Genomic DNA, 5697 nt, shown 5'->3' with positions numbered 1-5697 from the left:
TAGTTCCAGGACAGGCTCCAAAGCCACAGAGAAACCCTGTCTCGAAAAAAACCAAAAAAAAAAAAAAATAACAGAGTTGGTCAGTGGTGGTGCACACCTTTAATCCTAGCACTCAGGAGGCAGAGGCAGGCAGATCTCTGTGAGTTCGAGGCTAACCTGGTCTACAGTCTACAAGAGCTAGTTCCAGTATAGCTAGGACTGTAACAGAAAGAAACTCTGTCTCAGAAAAAAAAAAAAATCAAGCAAATGGGGGGAGGGTGGTCACTAGAGAAATGGTTCAGTGATTAAAAGTCCATTGGTTCTTGCAGAAAACCCAAATTTGGTTTCCATTGGTTTCCATCACCCATGCCAAGCAGCTCACAACTGCCTGTAACTTCAGCTTCAGGGATCTAAAGCTCTCTTTTAACTGCCTTGGACACTTGCACACTTTTATTAGATCAATCAGGTGCCTTAGGCAGTCAAGGTAAAACAGCAACACATCTTTGCATAGTAAAACAAAATAGCCGGCGGTGGCGGTGGCGGTGGCGGTGGCGGTGGCGATGGTGGTGCCCGTCTATAATCCCAGCACTCACAAGGCAGAGGCAAGCGAATCTCTGTGAGTTTGAGTCCAGCCTGGTCTACAAAAGCTAGTTCCAGGACAGGCTCCAAAGCTACAGAGAAACCCTGTCTCAGAAAACCCAAGAAAAATTATCCCGCAACACTGGAGTTCATCTATTTGGCAGTGGACAGTGTTCCTGAGAGTGTCCTTTGACCTCCACAAACATGCATACACGGATACCTGTTCATACACACAAACATGCATGCATTTCTTTGGTGTTGTGACTGTATACGTAATGATTCTGGAAGAAGAAGCAAGATACTGGAGATGGTTAACTGCCCCAGGGGGGACCTTGGGCTCCAGGGCAGGAAGAAGACTCATGTTTCATAGAATAGGTTTTTTTTTTTTTAATGTTGTTTGATACTTTTGTCATGTGCATGAATTGCTTTTTCAATTAAAAACTAGTTAATTTTTTAAACTATGAAAACATTTTAATATGCCATCTCAGTTATAATCAGAGCAATGTAAGTTAAAACATCAGAGAAATAGGACTTCTTGGAAGGATTTAAAAACTCATAAAGCTCATAGCTGATGAAGATGTGGGGGGGAAATGGACTTCTTTACAACCTGCATATTTTATTCATGTTAATGAGCAGCGGTAGAGCTTGCTGGGAGATCATTTGCCTATTTTGATATCAAAGACTTTTTTTTTCCCCTCTCCTTGCTTTGATCATTGCATGCCTGTGAATTTCTCCAAAGGAGAAATCAGAGACTCAGATCACCAGTCTTGGTGGCAAGAGCCCTTCTGTGCCATTTTGGCAGCTCATTCCTAGGTTCCGATTCTGGTCCATTGTCTAAAGCAGCGGCACTGCACGCTGCAATGTGATATTCCAGTAACCAATAGGATAAGTCCCCCATATTTGCCCATTTGATCCTGAGGTTCCTCCCCGCACTTGTTTTTCTGTGTGCATCTATTCTGGACTCATCAGAGCCCTTGGACTGACAACTGGGACCTTTGGAACCTAGGAACATCATATGTTGGTTTCCCACTGCTTAGGGCAGAGCGGAGGGGACAGTAGCTTGTTAGCCATTGGAAGCATGGAATCCCTAAACGTATTCCCATGGTTGCCAGGTCCACTTTCCATATTATATTTAGCAGTGTGCCCTTTGGCTCAGTGATTCCTGCTGTTCTCCCAGCGGAGGCAATTTCCCCTAAGACGTAAAAAAGAATCTCTACTTCCAGAAAAGGGTTAAACTTCCTGCCTGCTGGGTGCAGTTCAATCAAGAGCAACTGTGGTTCCTTCCAGGGGAGCCTGAGATGCCTATCTCCTTAAGCACAGATCCTGAGGATACCTGAGTATAGAACCTAACTGTCCTCATAGTGTGTCTTACTGTGAGGGAACCCCTTCCACAGAGCACTGGTAGAACAGGGTGTGACCGGTGTGAATTCTGGGCTTAGCTCAGGAGCCCCCACCAGTTTCCCTGCTCTGCCGATGGGGTAGCTGTTGTCTGCTTGGGCATGGTCACACATGGATTGTATTTAAACCCTTGCCTCATGTACCTGGTGGAGAGGCAGATCGATGATCCCTGAGGGTTAGAATGGCAGAAAAGGTATGGATGCCCGTATGGATGCTGATCTCAGCAGAGAATTCCTCACTAGCATGTTCATAGAGAAGCAGGGTCTGCTGAACTGTCAACTGTCATGGAAAGTCAGTGTTCCACTCTGCTTCGAAGCCTGATGTCAGAGGATTGGCCTGGTGAGGACGCCCCATCAGGGCTCGTACATGGACTAAATATTGGGGAAAAATTGAAAAGAACGAAAAGTATCTGTGCACATACTCCATTCAAAATAATGGTTGTTTATGCTTGATGAACCTTCTAGAATCTATTTTTAATATGTAAATGGAACCATCTAATGCAACCATATTTATTTCTAATTATTGTATAATTAAAATTCAATTCCAAATTTAAATTTTTTTTTTTTACTCTAAAGTTCATTCTATAGTTGGGTGGTGATAGCTCAGGCCTTTAATCCAAGCAATTAGGAGGCAGAGGCAAGCAGATTTCTGTGAGTTCAAGGCCAACCAGGTCTACAGAACGAGTTCCAGGATAGCCAATGCTACACAGACAACCCTTGTCTCAAAAAAACATAATAAATATGTAAGTGAATAAATAAATAAATTTTATCCTATTTTAAAATTTTAATTAATTTCAAATTATTTTATTTTTAATCTTTTTATTATTTATTTGGATTGTATATGTGTGTATGTGTGTGTGTGTATGTGTGTGTATGCACACATAAAGATCAAAAGACAACTTACAGAAGTCAATTCTTTTTATCCTGTGCACTCCGAGAATTGAACTCAGGTTTCCAGGCATGACTCTATCCACTGAGCCTTTTGCCAGCCCTGTTTCAAGTTTTATTGTTGAGGGTGGGATCCCCCTCCCCTTTTTTATTAAAAATAGCTGTGAGTGACGGTACATGTCTATAATCCCACCATTTGGGAGGTGGAGACAGACCAATCAGGAATTCAGAATCGTCCCTGGCTACACAGCCAGCCTAAGCTACATGGAACTACGTTTCAAAAAATAAGATTAAAAATTAAATTAATTGGGGCTTAAGAGATCAGCAGTTAAGAGCACTTGCTGTTTTCCTAGAGGCATGTAGCTTTCTGAGATTCTGGGGGCAGTTTGCTCAGGGATCCAGGGAAACATCCCAGGCCACAACATCAGCATCTGCTCCATCTCTGCCAGCTCCACAGAGTTCCAGGAGTTTCCACAGGTAAGGGCTTCCTTCATCTGCCAAAATTTGCCTTAGAGAGAACAAACACCAGACTGAGGGACAGCGCCTTCATTTAGAGGCAGCCTCCTCCAGGGGCTGCAAGTCAGGAGAAACCCAGCCTCCTCTCCACGGTGGCATTTTCTCCTGACTCACCCCTGGCTTCCAGCTTGCGTCTCCCCACTTCTCCCAGCCCTGCCACATGAACCCCTTCTCCACCCAAGGAATGAGTGTCTGAACAGACCTCTCCCCACAACTGGTTGGTAGCACCGCTAACGGGCTGGGGATCCCTCAGGACCAGCAGACATTTTGCAAGGCTAATGTCTCGCTTCGTAATTCTGTTGTGGCGCCAGGTTCACTCACGTTTCCCCACTTCAACCAAGCCGCTTCCATCATCTGTGAGCTGTGCTCCTATTTTAAGTCCTCCTGAGAACGAAAACCAAGCTGCCAATGAAGCCACGAACAATGAGTTCTTATTTAGGGTTTTGGCTAAAATTTACTGAAAGACTCTTTTTCAGACTTACTTGGGCACATATTTTTATGGTACGTCACTCTTGTGCATAGGTAAAAAGGGAAATAAATTGGCAGTTATTACTAAACTTCCTTATAGCGCAGGCTGGTGCGGGGGCTAATTTATTTCTGAATTCCTTTTCAACTCAGAGTTGGTCATGACCGCTCTTCCTCCACATGGTGAGTGCGTGTGTGCTCCAAGCATTGCTGACACAGGAAGGAACCTCTTAACTCAACGCTCCACCGCTGCCTCCAGAATTCTCTTCCAAGCTGTTGATGCGCGTTCTGCAAGTTATTATATTGCATGCCTCACAACCTTGAATATGTATTTAGTTTATTGCCACTGTCTGTACATAATTGTGCGGGAGACAGAGGGGCCAGGGATGTGGCCCACACATGCTATAACATGTGTGTGAAGGTCAAGAACGGCTTTCAGGGATCAGCTCTCATCTTCCACACAGGGATTGAACTCTAACATAAACAAAACATTATGTTCAGAATTTAAAACTAAGAGGTTTGGGGAGATGGCTCAGTTGGTTAAATGCTTGCCATAAAAGCATGAGTACCTGAGTTTGGATCCTCAGTATATATATAAAAAGTTTGGTCCCAAAATTTAAGACGGAAAGGCCAATAAGAGGCCTACTGGTAAAGGTGGTTGTCACCAAGCCCAAGGACCTGAGTTCAATACCTAGGATCCATTTTTTTTGTTTTTGTTTTTGTTTTTGTTTTTCGAGACAGGGTTTCTCTGTGGTTTTGGAGCCTGTCCTGGAACTAGCTCTGTAGACCAGGCTGGTCTCGAACTCACAGAGATCCGCCTGCCTCTGCCTCCCGAGTGCTGGGATTAAAGGCGTGTGCCACCACCGCCCGGCTCCTAGGATCCATTTGATGGAAGGAGAGAGGTCACTTCTGTAAGTTGTCCTCCGACTTCTTCAGGTGTGCCATTGTACACAACCACCTTCACACTCAAACACACACACACACTAAATGTAAGCAAAAGAAAATCAGTGGAAGAGTATGTCCCACAGCCTCCCTTGCCTACACACACTCACATGTACCCATGAATGTATGCAAACACATTTTTAAAATTAATTAATAAAAACAACTAGGGAGCTAGGCATGGGGGCTCACGACTTTAGTCCCAGCATTTGGGAGGCAGAGACAGGCAGATCTCTGAGTCTGAGGCCCACCTGCTCTACAGAGCAAGTCCCAGAACAGCCAGGGCTACACCGAGAAACCCAGTCTCGAAAAACCAAAACCAACCCAACGAAACCACCAGGGGATGGGTGTATAGCTCATTTAGTACTGTGCTTGCTTAGCGCGCACAGACCTGGAAGTGATTCCTCGCACTTGGGAATAGAGGCAGAGGGATCAGAAGTTTGCGGTCACTCGCTGCTTGGGACTTGGGAAGTGTGAGGCCAGACTGGGCAATGTGAGATCCTTGTGTAAACAAACAAAAACGAAAAACAAAAAACCAGAGAATGATGAGATCCCACCCTTGCAGGAACCTGCGTGAACCTGGAGGACATTACCTGAAGTGACATGACTCAGTCTTAAAGCTGCAGGAGCCCACGTAGGAACAGTAAACGTGTCTAACTCAAACAGAGTGAAATGATGGTTCCCAGGGACTGGAGTGGTCAGGGGTGGGGATGGAATGGGGAGATAATGACCCCAGGATCTAAATATCAGTGAGATATTAGTGAGGAAGGAATTCAAGAGGGAGAGAGGGCAACGTGGTGACTATGTCCACAACCCAGGGCTGTGCGCTTGCAAGCTGCCGAGGACCGGTTCCAATGTTCTCACAGAAACACGTTAATTAGCATGATTTAGCCACTCAGAGACACGAGCATATGTCTAGCCATCAGGTTGATCA

Source organism: Microtus ochrogaster, chromosome 22 (genome assembly GCF_000317375.1).
Source record: "Microtus ochrogaster isolate Prairie Vole_2 chromosome 22, MicOch1.0, whole genome shotgun sequence".
Taxonomy (NCBI): Eukaryota; Metazoa; Chordata; class Mammalia; order Rodentia; family Cricetidae; genus Microtus; species Microtus ochrogaster.
Note: the sequence above shows the minus strand (reverse complement) of the source record.